This window comes from Petaurus breviceps, unplaced genomic scaffold (genome assembly GCF_028583685.1).
Source record: "Petaurus breviceps papuanus isolate PSGF00001 unplaced genomic scaffold, PetGlider_PUasm1.0 456, whole genome shotgun sequence".
NCBI classification, from domain to species: Eukaryota; Metazoa; Chordata; class Mammalia; order Diprotodontia; family Petauridae; genus Petaurus; species Petaurus breviceps.
This window is the reverse complement of record NW_027186343.1, coordinates 240,962-258,577: the sequence shown is the minus strand read 5'-3', so window position 1 is coordinate 258,577 and position 17,616 is coordinate 240,962. Positions and strand designations below refer to the sequence as shown.

The 17,616-nt window shown below is 42.8% G+C and overlaps 1 protein-coding gene across 1 annotated transcript in view; it reads right to left on the bottom strand.

Annotated features, from left to right (window-relative positions):
- The window catches only part of LOC138171706 (vomeronasal type-2 receptor 26-like), a 39,595-nt gene extending 39,273 nt beyond the window's left edge, over positions 1 to 322 (bottom strand). The window contains exon 1 of the mRNA XM_069101348.1: positions 195 to 322. The gene's annotated coding sequence lies outside the window, so the exon portion shown is untranslated. The remainder of the gene's footprint in view (positions 1 to 194) is intronic.
- Between the last annotated feature and the right edge of the window lie 17,294 nt (positions 323 to 17,616).

The following is a 17,616-nucleotide window of genomic DNA, read 5'->3' as shown; positions in this document are numbered from 1 at the left end:
CACACACACACACACACACACACACACACACACACACACAAGAAATACTGAGATAATGGAACACAAAATGAATTTAAGGTCACAGACAAAGCTGTGGGGATAGATTGTAGTGAGTCCCATGGTCTCTGTCAGCACATTTCAGAATCACCAGGAAGAAACGTGACTCTTTAAAGTATGGCAACACAGTCACTTACTGAAAGTTATTACAAGTCTTTTGAGGATGTTCCAAGCCTGTGAAACTGTTCACTTCAACTAAATACAAGGAGAAAAATCCCCCAATGATCAGGTCCCCATCTCTGCAGAAGTCATGCCTGATGTGCTGGAAACAAGGGAGCATGTCTGTCCAGAACTCAGAGAGAAGCAGATACAGGAGCAGTGATCTGGAAAGAAGGGAAAGCATCAGGATAATGGATCCTGAATAATAAGTTTCTAAGTCCTGAGTCTGTGTGGAGGTGAGAAACAGGCAGGGCTCAGGAGATTATGGTTGTTTTAATCATGTTCTAATAGAAATGCTTCTTGGCATCAGAAAAAATATCTGTAATCCCCGCCACAAATCTTGTCTGTCACTGACACCTGAGAGAACATAAGAGAATGTGAATTAGGTCCATGCCAAGGACAAGGACAACTCTGCAGGAAGAACAGGCTCTTTATGGAGGTTTTAAAGGGGCCTCTCAGTGCTGTTGCTATTGGGGATGTCTGGGATCCCACCCTTTAACCTTCAGGCCACATAGGCAGATCTTTTGCATGGAGAGGCTCTGGAGACCATCCTTGCCTGAAACCTCTGCACCTGTGTTCCTGAGTCCAAGAAAAAAATTAAAAATAGAAAAGTTTGTTTGGGAAGTTCCTTCCCTTTTCTCAGCCCTGGGGACAAAAGAAGTCTGGAGCCCTCAGGGACTCCTCTGCAGCTGCAGAAAACTGTGTGTTTCTCAGTAGTGTCCTTGCAGGCAATCTGAGTGAGGGAGGCAGGAGCTGCACCTGGCAGTCTGAGGGAGCTGATTCCAGGAATGGCAGATGCTGAAGCAGGAAAAAGTCCATGAGGGCTGACAAGGTCAGAAAGTGAAGTGACACTGATAATGCCTGCAGTCTGCCAGGTCTGTGGCTCTTTGCTCTCCGTCATTTACAGCACCATGGTCAGGGCAGCATAGGTCTCCCTCACATGACAGAGAGAACAATTCCTCCACAGACTTTGTCCTTGAGTGTGGAAGGGACACAAGTTCTGTCTCCAAGCACTATGGTGTTTATATGCAGACACAGGAGTCCAAGTACTGCTGACAGATCTGTAGCCATTCTCAAAGAAACCAGGCAGGACAACTTTTATTTCCAAAACCCAAAGGTGCTGGCTAAGTGAAAGCAAATCTTTTCCCTCAGCCTGATAATTAATCTTTTCCCCTGCATCCTTACAGATAGAAATTAGAAATGAATTTCTGTATAGTTAATAACATGATAATAAATAATGGTATACTAATAATGTAACAAACACTGTAAGAAAAATCATCTTTGGCTCCCTATTGCCCACTTGTTAAAGTCCAGATTCATAACCTAGAATCCAAGGCCATTCACAAGCTGGATCCCATCTTTTTCAAGGCCCACTTTATAGTACATACTTTCTCATAATTGAATTAGTCACCTGCCATCATTCTTGTCTTCTCTTCCACCATCTCTGTGGTGATGGTCATGCTCTCCCACTTGTATGCCAAAGACTCTTTGCATCCTCCTCCTGTAAGAAGTCATGGTTCAGCCTTAGTTTTACCTTCACTGGGAACCCTTTCCTGATCGCCTCACTGCAATGCGTCTCTCATTTCTCATAACATTGTTTGTTTTTTCCCATGGAGCTTTGCTCTTCTCCCCTTCTGTCTTCTAAAAAAGGTACTGCTGCACACATCAATACCACACCATTCCCCCAAATAATGGACTAAAAGTTTCTTTTTTATCTTTGTATCTTACTTTTTTATGTTTGTTTTTTTTTGTTGCTTTTTTATCTTTGTATTTTACCACTTGAACAAAAGAGAGTTCCACTGAAGTATAGGTGGGTTTTAGATATTTGTTTAATTGAGCTTAAATAAAACTGAATTCAAGAATATGAATAGCAGAAATCCTGTGTGATTCAAGAATTAGACTTTCTGCCTCTTTCCCTTATATTGACTTTGGATTTGAATTAATAAAGTGATCTCAGAAAATTCAGAGAAATTTAGTGTCTTACCTCTGCTTGATACTTTCTTGTGTTATTTAAATTCCTTCTGGCTACGTAAATCCAGTGTGATCAAACTAATCAGGAGATGATTGTGCTATCATAGCAAGGGCAATATTAAGTGTGTGACATTGATAGGGTTGAAAAACTAGTCTCCCAAAGTATTAGATATTATGACTTAGATCAAGTTACAAATCTAACTGAGTTCAATTAGAATTTAATAACAGACATTATCCCCTCCTTACACTTAGGTACCATCAGACATTTGTGTCATTCATAAGCAGGAAGGGATTGTGATACCAAAGCTAGTCATGCAAATGAAGTCAAGAGATTGTTTTGCAGAAGGGTTTTATGTCTTTCACAGAATCATTCTCCAATGTGAGGATTCAACATGAGAAAATTTTTGTCTTAGCATAGTCAGGAAAAAGGGGGAGAAACCGAGGACAGAAGCAGACTGGATACTTTCTAAGAACAATAAACCTCATTATTGAACAGCAAGCCCATCTCCAGCTTTTCCTTCTAAGAATTATTGATACTGATGAATCCACTTGAAGCCTATCTTTCTGCAGCTGTTAGGAGAATATCCCTTATATAATATGTGTTCTATATGTAAGGTGGATTTTAGTGTATGTAAGGTGAATTTTAATGTATGTAAAGTGGATTTTTGTTTTTATATTTTAGTAATAGTTCCCAGGATCCATGGCAATAAACATTTTCTAGTTCCCAGGATTTCACATTGGAAATAATCTCAACATGCTTGCACAGGGTTATACAATGATAAATAATAAAAACATTTGTTCTTAAAGTTTTAAATACACACTGACCTCGACATTTTGGTGCTTAAACCTGGGAGTCCAAGTATTAATTGGACTCTGATGATCTTCTTCTAGACACTGAGATAACAGGTAAGCACCCTTTTCTCTGTTCTCTTTCCCAGACTTTTTTACTCCTACTGTCTCCCTGGCTGAGAGATACCTGGAATGCCCAGACACTGCCAGTGGCGTCTGAAGCCCCATTGACTTCTAGCTGGTCATTTGGACTGTGGACCTTCATATAAGGGTACACCCTTGTATTGGGTTGGTCACATTTGTTTTCTCCCCTCTGTCCTGGGATGCTGGGACCAGCAGCAAATTCGGGGAGATGATCTTAAGGAAAAGTGCCTAGTGCTCCACTGTAACAGAGCCTGACCTCAATATAATCTAGAAAAGTGATTTGTGAAAGGGATTTCTAGGGGCAGCCAGGTAGCACAGCGAGTAAGAGTACCGGCTCCAGTGTTGGGATGACCTGGGGATCAAATCCGGGCTCAGATACTTAGCACCACACCCAGAAACACCTGGCCATGTAACCTTGAGCAAGTTACTTAACCCTGATTACTTAAAAAAAAAAAAAGAAAGGGATTTCTAAACAAAACAAGCTCAGTAAGAAATTTGGCCTCCAAAACTTATAGAAAAGACCCCTTGCTCTGCTTGAGCAGATGTTGTTCCCCCTGTACCCTTCTTTACCCTGTGTTGTTCTTTCCCCTCCCCCATGGGACTTTGGGGAGGTGGGCCTCTGCACCTGTTTGTCTTTGGGGGTCCCTGAACCCTGGTTTCTAGGTCTCTGTACCCTGTGTTGTTAACTTAAAACTTTATTTGCCATTCCTAGTCCTTTCTTTTAAAGTGCTAAAAGTATTGTGCCTTAGAAATTAAAATGTTTCCATTAGTGATTATAAATCCAGATCTGATTTGCTCAACCCTGTGTAAAGTCTTCTGTATACCAGAATTCCTACTAGGTTCTTAAAGGCCTGGTAAACTTTGTTATTTTGATAAGGTTAGTTTAATTGGGAATGTTCATTAGGAAAAAAAAAAACCTGAACTTCCTCCCTAAGGTAAACACCTTTTGGCACTTAGGAATTTATGATGATTGAGAATTTTGGTTTTGTGACACTTGAGAATTTGTGATGCTTAAAAGACATTTTATACCAATGTGGTTTTGATAAATCCCAATCATTAAGGTTTTCATCTAATTTATTTTATGAAAGCTTAGTGATTATTTCCTTTAACATCAGGAAAAATTGTAAGCTTTTTTTTTTTTGAAAGGGAAATCCTTTTTACAAAGTAATGTTTTGCAAAATCTTTTTGTGTGATCTTAAAGGCCTACTAAATGTTTATTTGCAAGCTAATTAGTTGCAATAATTTGATACTGCTAACAATTATATTAAAACCTACTGTGAATTTTCTAAGTTTCACTCCTAAGTTTTTGGTAGCCTTAAATAGGTGCTTTCAGAAAAACAGTCTTTGGTTCGTGCTTCAGATAGTCTAAAAAAGGGCACTAGTCTTGTGACTGTTGGTCTGAAAAGTTCAATGTCCCACTCTAATTTTTAGGGATGGACGCTCTAAATTTTAAGGGATGGGCATAGAAGTGAAAAGTTAGAACAGCTAAAAAAAACAACTTAGCAGATTCTATGGTTTTGCAATGTTTTTGTGATTGATCTTTAAGGAGTTTTGAAACATTTACACCCCTGGTCACTCCCTTTCCCCCACTCCCTCCCCCTTGAGTCAAGAGGGTATCTCAGTATAGCTGTAAACAGCCCTGGAGTTTTTCTATTAACTCCTCTCATCCCAAATCAGATTAGGAAAAGAGAGTTTCACCCTTCCCCCACACATGCAAACTCACCTTCTCTCACCTGGCAAAAGGAAGGAGGGGGAAGAGGCATCAGCTACCATGAGGGCCCTGTGACTGAAAGCCTGGAGGTACCTCCTGTGAGGTAAGAAGCCAGCAGTTGTCTGCACTGGGTAAGACAGTCCATCCTTCTTTTCACTATCACTTATGAAAATTATAAGATTATTGGTTATATTTTAATGCTAAAACGTAAAGTTGCTAATTGATTACTCTGTGTGTGTGTGTGTGTGTGTGTGTGTGTGTGTGTGTGTTGTATGGAAAGGAGAATTCTGCCCATTCAGAGTAATCCTCAGGGCTAGTCAGAATCTCAGCTCGCAGCAGTTATATCCTATGGGTTAGAAAAGGCAGCTCCTTCTCAGGGGTCCCTCTCCATCCTCCCTAATTTTATAAGCTTGCCAAAGAACTTGTTTGGGTTGTGGAGTTCCTAAACCAGGAACTTGGCATGCTGAGAATTTGCAAATATATAGAAATGATCTCTAGTGATTGACTTTTGCATGAGGACAAGTTTAAATTTGAGATGTGAGTCATGATAAATTCTTGATTAGTGAAACTTGCCATCTGAGGTAAAAAGCTCTTGGGACTTTAATGGAGTTTATTTTGCATTGTCTGGTGGATCATAAAAATCCATCAATAGTCAACAATCTTCCTTCTGAGAGAAATACCACAAGCTACTCAGAGAGAACGTGACTGTTACAGGTGTAGCTTTACTTGCTCTCATAATTGGTCTGTGTCTGGCAAAGCTGAGGGGATAATGCTAGCCTCATCTTAGGATGGGATCCTGGCTCAGTTTCCCCATTGTGTTCCTTTGAAAAGGAATGTTTGACACCTGATTATTCCTGAGTCTGGTTATGGGGTGGAATTGATAGTGCATGGTTCGAAAACTGTGACATTTTATCTAACCATGTCCTTGCCTTTCCTTTATGGCAAATTTCTGTAATCAAAGCAAGTGGTAGCGAAAGACATGTGAGCACAATGTACATATGTGAAATTTTGCTGTTTTCAATCTGAATGTGCAGTCGTTCCATACTCCAAACAACTGGGTAAATTAGTAAATCCCCGGAATAGAACATTCTTTCTGAATGATATAGGAATAATTAGACAAAGAGAAAAGAAGTTTGTGGAAACAAAGGTGCAACACAATGTTGAATCACTATTCCACAGACTAAAACTGGGATACATTTGAACTACTGTAATAAAGTGTGTATTTAAGATCTGAGCTATTCAGCCTAAAATTACATTCCTTTTAATATCTCAAACAGTTTAGAGAATAGGTATTTGTCCTGGTTATCTGCCTGTGACTAGATATATGTCTGTATGGAAAATACAGACATATTAAATGTTTCAAAATGTTGTTAGAATAATTGAGTATTGGTTCAACTGATTGAGGAACCTAACTGTTTTTCTGTTAATTACTGAAATAGATCAGAAACATCTTCTTGAGGAGAAGAATTTCAATGCAAATCTCTTAAAGGGAGGTAACTTATGGAATTCACTTTTGCATTAAAGGAAAAGTCAGTTTCATTCAACCTACTTTTGTGGAAATAATACCTGTTTATGCTGTGTGTTCTGTGGTACAAACATGTTTTATTATAAGCAACTTATTGGTATACTTTTTTCTGAATTAATTACTTATGGATCCTCCCAAGCCTTTTATGATAACTGGAGCAAAAGTCAGTCTCTCGTAAGTAAATTCATCTGTATAACTATTGAACTTGAGGGTAGAAAGCTTCTATCTGCAAAGTGTTGTTGTGTATATTTACATGTATAGAGTTGGATCCTCAATAGCCTCTGATCCTCCTAAAGGAATTGGAATCAGAGTGGAAACTTTTGAGAAAATGGCAAGATCAGATAATCCTGTATGTCAAAAGTGAATAACAGCATCATGAAACTCTTGGTTTCTTTCTTTGGTTTCCTCTCTTCTCTATTTTGGCGCTGCATATTAACTTGTCTGTCAGATTTGTCTCCTAGACGATCGGCTGTCCACCTGAGATGGTCATGCAGCAAGGATACTGTTCCACACTCTTATCATCCCCTGGATGCTGCTTCAGCCTTATTTTACTCGCCTCCCCACCCCCACTCACACAGGGACCTGTCCTTTGTCCCTTGCCCAAAAGCATTTGGGTGAATGGTGAGGCAGACAGGAGTGGTGAGGCAAATGAAGCAAACAGGAGGCAAGATGTGAGATAAGACACAAGGTACACCTAGTCAGAAAAGTGATCAAAGGAGACTATTCAATGAAGGCCCTCACTGTGGGGACTTACCTGTGTGCTCTCTAGCTGTGCTGTGTTCTGGGCCCCATCTTGAACCACTTCTGTTTGTAGTCGACCACTTCCTGATTCCCACCCTGTACCTAGAGTTAGGCCTGCTTCCTCAGGACTGGAAGTCTAATGCCTTAATTCAAACATGGAACTCTGGGTGGCAAAAATAAAGAGCACATGACTGCTTGGGCATGTCACCATCATTCCCCATATACTAACTCCCCACAACTCTCCCACTATTCCCCAAAGACTATGCATGGAATTTAGCCTATCGAGGTTGTGTGGGATGAAAAAGCTGTTATGGGAATGGGAATTTAAGATCGTCCCTGCCCCAGGCCCTTTGATGGGCTTAAGTGACTCTGAGAACCTTCTCTGATTTGAAAATATACTCTGCCCCCTAATAGGCTGAATGTGGTGACCTGGAGCCTGTGGTGGGAGGCTTGGTTTTCAGGAATGCCCCCACCTTGATGCTTCCTGATTGGGCAGTGGGACAAGAGGGTTGTGACAGTCTCGGAGCCAGGAGAAGGCTTGTTTTGGGGCTCACTTTGAGAAGAGTTCTATGATTTGAGCATCCCTGCTTTGAAAACCCAGATGTGGATGCTTCCCTCTCTAGTAACTGACTAGGTATGGACCTAATGGTCAAGCAGCTGGAAGCCTATCTGCTGATCTGTTTCTCTGTCTGTATTTTTTGGCTGCTTGTAACCTCTGTATTCTCTGAAGTTTGGGGTGCTGACCTTTTCTCCCGAACTAGGTAAATGACATATGTTTGATTAAAGCAAGATTGTTAACCCATTTCAATCTGCTTTCTTTAGAAAAGCAGATCTAAAAACCTATGTTGCTAGCCCCTCTGGGTATGCTGGGGTGCTTGCTGATACAAAAGCCCATTCGAAATTTAATTTAAAAAAAGAACAGAGGTTTCTCAGGATAAAATAAGTAAATTGTTATTCACTTCACCCTCAGAAAAAGGGTGGTCCCCTCCATGAAGCATCAATGGGAGGAGGCCTCCAACACAGGGCAAACTGGGGTTTTTCAAATCCAGTTCCATTGGGTGCCAATCCCCCACTGGTTGTGAACTGGTCACTCTATCCCTGCAGTGGCTTTCACTTCTTCCACTTCCTAAATTATGACCCAGGGTCAGAATTCTCAGCTCTACCAGGTCACCATGGGCAGGCTTGCTCCTTTCATAGAAATGAAGTTCCTGGTTATCTTTTCATTCTCTGTTTGATTGATGGTCTTTTCCCCTATCTGGATGCCAAAGATAGTCCAGGTACTACTCATCAGAAAGCACTCCCTCAAGCCCAGGCCTTCATTCTGGCTGTTCCCTAGCTGCCTAGACATCAAGGGGTGTCCCTCCTTCAGACTGAATCCTGGAGTCTCTCCTAGGAACTCAGCGACCTCCATTTGCAATAATGTCAAGGATCATATCTGAGGCTAGGGAAGCTCCCCTCCTTCTGTGTGGCTCTCTAGCAGCAGGCTTCCTGGTGCACTGCATGGATCAAGAGAGAACAATGGGCTCCAGGACCTTGGGGTGACTGAGGGTGGTTTCACTTCTTCTCTCTAGAAACAGTCAGTGTTATTGTCTGAAGATCAGTAGAGGTGTATGGCCCAGAGGTATCGGGCGCTGCCTGTGGGACTTGCAGGACTCTGTGAAAACCCTCTCATTCACCCTCTAAGCGTGGGACCCTCGGGCAGTGTTTAGGAGACCCCAGGGTGAATGGATCCAGAGTAATGGTTTCTGAGGCTGGAAGTTCTGGGTGCTGGCAGGAAAGGCCTTGCCCACAGATGGTCACACAGGTGGGGAAGGTGGGGGTGGGGTGTCAGAGAACACGGAGGTGGGAGTCTTGGAGGAAGGTGCAGGGGACTAAAGGATTCACACCCTCTCGATGGAAAGTGCAAAGGGCAAAGGGGCCTTGGGGGTAAGCCTATAAAGCTGTTCAGTTATTCCGGCTGAGAGCAGAGGCTGCAGGTGGAGCCCTGTTGGCCCCAGAGGCGTCTCCACAAAGGCCATGGAAGGTGCAGAGAGAAGGGGCAAAGGTGCAGAAGTGACCCTGGCCCCCGAGAGGGGCCCGGCGGCGTGGGCTGCGGCGGGGGCGGCTGCTTGGGCCAAGGTGTGGGCCGAGGTTCAGGAGGCAGCCAGATGTGAGAGCGGCCGACCTCTAGCTGCCCCCGCAGCGGCCGGCCTGAAGCGGGATCGCCTGTCCCCGGGGCCCACACGAAGCGCCGACCCGGAGGCCGCGGCCATGAGTGACCCGGGGTGCCTGACCCGCGCCGCGCAGGCGGCGAGAGGCGGCTCGGGGCCGTTAGAGGACGGGGACCGGGCGGTGAAGGCCCTGCCCGGGCCCAGGGGCAGCTGTGGCTCGGGGCCGTTCCCCGTCTGCGGGGACGAAGAGGCCGTGACCGTGACGGACGACGGCCCTGAGGAGGCGGGCCCACGCCGCCCTCTCAGCACGGCCTACTGCCAGCTCTGCCATGGCAAGTTTTCCTCCCCGAGTCTGCACCTCGTCTTTGGTCGGGTGTCAGGGGAGAGCCGTGAGAAGCGGAGGCGGACGGAGCAGGACTTCTTCGTGGACTTCCAGCGCCTGCTGGGGGTGGCCATTCACCAGGACCCAGGCCTCCCCCAGTTTGTCTGTGAGAGCTGCCATGCCCAGTTCTATGAGTGTCACAGCATTCTCAAGGCCTTCCTGCGGAGGGTCAGCATGTCTCCCGAAGGCCCCCGAAAGCCCCAAGGAAAGGGCGGCGCTGATAATGGGTCACAGGCTTAGACAGAGCAGGGGGCCTCCAGTCCACAGTGCCTGCCCCAGTCGGTGGGGTGAGCCCACGGGCACAGAGAGGAGGTTCGCTGTCCCCCCTCAAAGTCATTCCAGGACCTCCTCCCCAGCCCCAAAGAAATGCGCACGTGGCCAATCTGTGCACGAAGAACAGATAAAAGAAGACATCCTGACGTGGGACTGCACAGAGCCTCGGAGTCATTTTGCAGTTTTGTGCGATGTCAGTTTGCCCGACTTTTGTCTTCCCTTCCATGCTTTGGATAAAAATCACTGATGGTCTGAGATGGCTCTGTGTCAGAGGAGGGGCGTAGGGGAATACTGGTTGAAATATTGAGGGGGAAAATAACACTTGAATAAAATTGATTTCTAAGAACACTACCGTCTTTGTAAGGAGCGTTATTTCAGCATTGTCTCTGGATGTTTGTGTCAGCATTCTAGAGAGCCTAGGGAAGCTGTTAAAGAAGCACAGAAATCAGAGAAAAGGAGGGGGGCTGTAAGGGGCATCATTGCTGACTGGTGCTTAGTAAGGAGTTTAGTTCCAACTGTGGGCATCAAGCAAAGGCTGATAGTGAATATCCAAAAAAAAGTGTTGTGTACTGGCTCTATTGAAAGGACCCAAGCCAATGCAATAGTTCTGAGCATCGGTTTATTGAGCTGGCCAGCGACAGTCTCCCAAAGAAACCTTAGGAGAGCTGCCCCGACCATTGGGAAAGGGGGAATATTTAAAGTCAAAACCCGCCAAAAATAGGTGTGGGAAACAAAGTTAGTCTTGTGGGAAGTAAAGTTAGTCTGACAGTGGTAGATAAGCACATCCGTTGTAGCCAGGCCTTGGTCTGGACAGTTGTATAGTCCTTACCCTGATTTATTGTGAGACCCAGATGTCCAGGATCATTCTGACATCTTATCAGGAAGTATGGCCAGGTCTGTTTCTCACAAGAGAGGGGATCCTGGCGAAGCACGTGCGAGTTCAGGAAGAATTCAGTAATTTTCCAAACTTGTTACATACCGGGGCTTAGTATATGAGGCCATGGGCATTTCAATATATTGGTCCTGAACTGGTCACTGTGTCCCCATTTTGGTCTCTAGAGTAGGGGCGACTGAGGGTGATTTCACTTCTCTCTAGAAACTGTTACTGGTCTTGTCCAAACGTCGAAAAGAGGTGTATTTGCTAGATGTCCTGGGATGCTGCTTGTCAGACATGCAGGACTCTGTGCACATTCATTGTGGAAACTCTCCTGCATGCAAGAAGTCTTCGAGTCTCCACCCTCGAGACAGACATGAACCCTTGGGCAGTGTTTAGGAGACCCCAAGATGAATGAATCCAGAGTGATTTTTTCTGAGGTGGGAAGAGCTGGGTGCTGTCAGGAAAGGTCTTGGGAATCAAAAGTCACACAATAGTGGGGAAAGTGGGGGTGGGGTGGCAGGGAAGAGAGCACTGAGGTGTGAATCTTGAAGGAGAGGTGGAGAGGACGAAAGGATTCACGCCTTTGCAATGGAGAATACAAGGGGCAAGAGGGCTTTGGGGTGAAAACCAGCTCATTTTCAGGAATTCCTGCTCAGAGCAGAGTTTGCAATAGGAGCTCTATTTCCTTCTGAGGTTTCTCCAGGAAGAACCTGAAAGCTGCAGAGAGAAAGAGCAAAAATGGAGAAGTGAAAGCAAAGGGAGCAGAAGAGCGACAAGAGTGGCAAGAGAGATGTGAATGGAAACATGGGAAGCATTATCTACAGGCCCCGTTTGTGATGAAACTGTCACCATACCCATATGGGGTCCTCCAGAGGGCATGGGCATAAAGCAAGTTCTGATCAAGGAGTCATTCTGTAATCCCAGTTTGTTCTAGGAGCAGAGGAAGATTTGGAAGATGCTCTTCTGTGTCCCAAGCTCCAACCCGACTCCCAGATATGGAAGAAGAAGGATTCAGACTTGGATGACTGGCCGGTGCCAGAGCTGTGTCTCAGCTGCAGTTCCATCTCTGACCTTTGCATTTTGGGGCTGCCCTAGGGGCCACCTGCTGCCCCTTTCCAAAGTCTGGAAGAGGCCCCAAGCAACCAATGTGCACTCAGACTCTAGAGCCTGCCAGTGACCAGCAGAGATGATGGGGAGGTCAATTAGGACTTTCCCATGAAGGGCTTTCCTCTGATGCCCTCCCTCTGTCTCTTCCCCTTTTCTTTGTCCCCACTTGTGAGCTAAATGGAAGGAAATTTCATTACACTAGGAACTGCAGCATCACCACACCTGCCTGCCCTGTCCCTTCCTGAGACAGTTTCTCAGACCATGACAAAGTCAAGGTTGTGTGGGATGCAAAACCCCATTCAAATTTGAATCAGAAATCTAGAGGTTTCTCAGGATAAAAGCAGTAAATTTTTATTCTCTTTATCCCTGGGGAAAAGGGTGGTCGTCTCCATGAAGAATCAGTGAGACGAGGCTCTCAAGGTGGGTCAATCCGGGGTTTGGAACTCCAATTCCTCTGGGTCCCATTGCCCCACTCTACCCGGCTCCCATTGCCTGGGAGCCGGGACTCACAGCCTCAAGTGGGCAGGACAAAAAAGAAGGGAGGGTGGGCTTGGGACAAGAGACTCAGAAAGGGTTTAATGCCCATTGACAGCAGCAGAGGAGGAGAAAGGGTGAAAGTGAAACTCAAGCCTGGCAATAAATTCCAGGACAGTCTCAGACATTTTCTCATGCTCCACTCAAGGTCTTTCCAAGGCCCTCCTCCCCAGTCCCAAAGAATCTGGCAGGAATGCCGACCTGGCCACTTTATGCACAAAGAAGTGATGAGAGAAGACATCCCGACCCTCTGACTTCCTAGAACTTCAGAGTCTTGATATTTTGCAGGTTTAGGGCATATGGTCATCAGGTTGCCTGACTTCTCTCCCTTTCATGCTTTGGGGAAAAACATTGATGATCTGAGATGGTTCTCCGAGAGAGAAAGGGTGTGGGGGAAGACTGCTGGCAATTATGGTGAGGGGCAATAACAACACTTCAATAAAATTGATTTCTATGAATGCCACTGTCTTTGTAAGAAGTATCATTGCCCTGTTTTCTCTGCATATTTCTGTCAGTATTCTACAGAGCCCATGGAAGCCAGGCAAGAAAGAGAGAAATCAGAGAAATGGAGGAAGGGCTATAGAGGGCATCATTACTGATTGGTGGCCACTTATGGTATCTGATTAGTAACAAGCTCTTTTCCAGGTTTTCCCATCAAGCAATGGAGGGTTAAATATCCAAAGTAAAAACTGTGTCCTGGAGAGGCAGGCTGGGAAGGCTCGGCTGCCAGAGGCAGGCCCAGAAGGGGCCTGATCTACTCTTGAGGGCAAGTCTTCCCACCAACCACAAGGTCCACTACCAAAGGGCTGGGACTGGAAAGAGCAAGGTAAGAAGCAAATACAAGGGCCCCTGTCCTGGACAGCAAACACTCCTGGGGCTACCACTTCATAGCCCAGAAATTTTTTTTTTAAAAGCCCCTTTCAGGACCTCCAAAGACTAGGATGACAGAGTGAACCTCACTTACTCCAAACCCCCCCCTCTGACCCTGAAAATATAGTAATAATTATTGCCCCAGGGCAAAACCCCCTACAGTAAAGCCTTGGGATCCTAGAGGAAGGGCATGTCTAGGACCCTGCCTCAAAATGGGTAGAAAGCAGACTACAAAGACAAAGATTCTGGAGTTCTACTATCCTCAGAGGGAGGAACCAACCTCAAAGGGAGACAATGTGGACTCCACATACAAAGCTGAAACTTCAACAGGGAATGGGTCCCAAGCACAGAAGGCTCTCCTAGATGAGATCAAAAGGAACTTTAAAAACAAAATGAGAGAGATAGAAGACAAAATGAATAATTCTCTCAAAATGAAAATAGCAGAATTAGAAAAACATTATAATGAGGAAAACATCTCTCTAAAAAGAAAAGTGTATGATATGGAAAAGGAGCTTCAAAAATTAACCAAGGAAAATGATTTGCTAAAAACCAGAATCAACCAAATGGAAACAAATAACTCTATGAGGAACCAAGAATTAGCCAAGCAAAACAAGAATGAAAAATTAGAAAAAGAGGTAAAATACCTCAAAGAAAAAATAACTGACCTGGAAAACAGATCCAGGAGAGATAATCTGAGAATCATAGACCTACCAGAAAATTATGATGAAAAAATGAGCCTGGACAACATTCTCCAAGAGCTCGTTAAGGAAAACTGCCCTGAGATACTAGAACCTGAGGGTAAAATAGAAATCGAGAGAATCTACCGGACACATGCTGAAAGAGATCCAAAACTGAAAAGTCCTCGAAATGTTATGGCCAAACTCCAGAACTACCAGATAAAAGAGAAAATACTTCAAGCGGCCAGAAAGAAACAGTTCAAATATCGAGGGTCCACAGTGAGCATTGCACAGGATTTGGCAGCCTCTGCACTGAAAGATCAGAGGCAGTGGAATACAATTTTCTGGAAGGCAAAAGAGCTCGGGTTACAACCAAGGATCACATACCCAGCGAGACTGAGCATATTCTTCCAGGCAAAGAGATGGTCATTCAATGATATAGCAGAGTTCCAGACCTTCTTGATAAAAAAGCCAGAACTCAATGGAAAATTCAACCTCCAATTACGAGATGCAACAGTGACTTAGAAAGGTAAACAAGGAGAACACACACACACCCTCCTATTTGATAAGAGCAAACTGGTTATAGACAAGTAGAGGGTATGACTATAAAATACACAAAATGACAGTAAAAAAAATCTTATTAAGGGCTACAAAGGGACTGCAATGGAAGAAAGGGAATGGTTGAAGTGGAAAAGGGTAAATTATGCCACTCATAGAGGCATAAAAACTGTATAGCAGAGGAAAAAAAGGGAGGGAGTTGGGAAGCATATGAGCTTTTCCCTCATTGGTTCTGCTGCAAGGAGGGAATAACAACCAGGTAAGCATAGGACTCTATGAAGAAGAAATGCAAAAAGTATCATTTTAGAGGGAAAGAGGGGAGGGAGAGGAGCTTCGCATGAGATTTGTTCCTGTCACTCTTGATACAAAGAAGAAATAGCATACTTCATTAAGTATAAAAATATCCTACAGGCAGTAGGAGGGGGAAAGGGTTACAAAAGGGGGGTGGGAGTGGTTTGTAGGGAGGGAAGTACTAAGGGGAAAGGGGAGGAAAAGGGAACACTGAGGGAGGCGGTGGTCAAAAAGAAAACTATTAAGGAGGGGAAGGGAGAAGGGAGGGAAAATATGAACATTAACAGGGGCAGGAATAGGATGGGGGGAAAGAAACAGATAACAATCATAACTGTAAATGTGAATGGAATGAACTCTCCCATAAAATGGAGATGGATAGCAGAATGGATTAGAAATCATAATCCTACAATATGCTGTTTACAAGAAACACATCTGAAACAGAGGGATACACACAAGGTAAAGGTAAAAGGTTGGAATAAAATATATCGTGCCTCAGCTAAAGTAAAAAAAGCAGGGGTAGCAATCCTTATCTCAGATAAAGCAAAAGCAAAAATTGACCTAATTAAAAGAGATAAGGAAGGAAACTATATCCTGTTAAAAGGCACCATCGAAAATGAAGCAATATCATTACTTAACATATATGAACCAAGTGGTATAGCACCCAAATTCCTAGAGGAGAAGGTAAAGGAAATGGATAAATAGATAGCAAAACTATACTAGTGGGAGACCTTAATCTTCCCCTCTCAGAACTTGATAAATCCAACCTCAAAATAAAAAAGAAAGAAGTTAAGGAGGCGAACAGGATTTTAGAGAGGATAGGTATGATAGATCTGTGGAGAAAATTGAATGGGGATAAAAAGGAATATACTTTTTTCTCAGTGGTTCATGGCACATACTCAATTAAGTATGTTCTAGGGCATAAAAACCTCACAATTCTATGCAGTAAGGCAGAAATATTACATGCATCCTTCTCAGATCATGATGCAATAAAAATTATATGCAATAAAGGGCCAGGGAAAGACAGACTAAAAACTAATTGGAAATTAAACAATTTAATACTAAAGAATGAGTGGGTCAAACAAGAAATTATAGAAACAATCAGTATTTTCATTAAAGAGAATGATAATAATGAGACAACATACTAAAATCTGTGGGATGCATTAAAGGCAGTTCTTAGGAGAAGTTTTATATTCCTGAGTGCATACGTGATTAAATTAGAGAAAAGGGAGCTCAATGAATTGGGCATGCAATTAAAAAACCTAGAAAAAGAACAAATTCAAAATCCCCAATTAAATACTAAATTAGAAATATTGAAGACAAAAGGAGAGATTAATAAAATTGAAATTAAGAAAACTATTGAATTAATAAATAAAACCAAGAGCTGGTTTTATGAAAAAACCAACAAAATTGATAGACCCTTAGTCAATATGATAAAAAAAAAAGAAAGGAGAAAACCAAATTATGCGTATCAAAAATGAAAAGGGTGAATCTACCTCCAATGAAGAGGAAATCAAAACAATAATTAAGAATTATTTTTCCCAATTGTATGCACATAAATTTGACAATCTTAGGGAAATGGATGAATATTTACAAACATACAAGTTGCCCAGATTAACTGAAGAGGAAGTAAATTACTTAAATAATCCCATCTCAGAAAAAGAAATTGAACAAGCCATCCGTCAGCTCCCTAGGAAAAATCTCCAGGGCCAGATGGATTCACTAGTGAATTCTATCAAACATTTAAAGAACAATTGATTCCAATACTCTACAAACTATTTGGGAAAATTAGTGAAGAAGGAGTCCTACCAAATTCTTTTTATGACACAAAAATGGTACTGATACATAAATCAGGAAGAGATAAAACAGAGAAAGAAAATTATAGACCAATCTCCCTCATGAATACAGATGCAAAATTTCTAAATAAAATACTAGCCAAAAGACTACAGCAACTTATCTCAAGAATAATACACTTTGATCAGGTAGGATGTATCCCAGTAATGCAAGGATGGTTTAATATTAGGAAAACTATCAGTATAATTGATCATATCAACAATAAAACTAGCAGAAACCACATGATCATCTCAATAGATGCAGAAAAGGCTTTTGACAAAATACAACATCCATTCCTATTAAAAAACATTAGAAAGTATAGGAATAAATGGAGCCTTCCTTAAAATAATAAGTAGCATCTATTTAAATCCATCAGCAAGTATTATATGTAATGGGGAGAAGCTAGAAGCATTTTCCATAAGATCAGGGGTGAAACAAGGGTGTCCACTATCACCCCTCTTATTCAATCTGGTACTAGAAATGTTAGCAGTAGCAATTATAGAAGAAAAAGAAATCAAAGGAATCAAATTAGGCAAAGAAGAGACCAAGCTATCACTCTTTGCAGATGATATGATGATATACTTAGAGAATCCTAGAGAATCAAGTAAAAAACTACTTGAGACAATAAATAAATTTGGCAAAGTTGCAGGATATAAAATAAACCCCCATAAATCCTCGGCATTCCTATATATTTCCAATGAAATTCAACAGCAAGAGATAGAAAGAGAAATCCCATTTAAAGTTACTGTAGACATTATAAAATATTTGGGAACCTACCTGCCAAAACAAACCCAGGACCTGTATGATCATAACTACAAAACACTTTTCACACAAATAAAGTCAGATCTAACTAATTGGAAAAATATCAATTGCTCGTGGCTGGGTCGAGCTAATATAATAAAAATGACAATTTTACCTAAATTAAATTATATATTTAGTGCCCTACCAATTAATTTACTAAAAAACTACT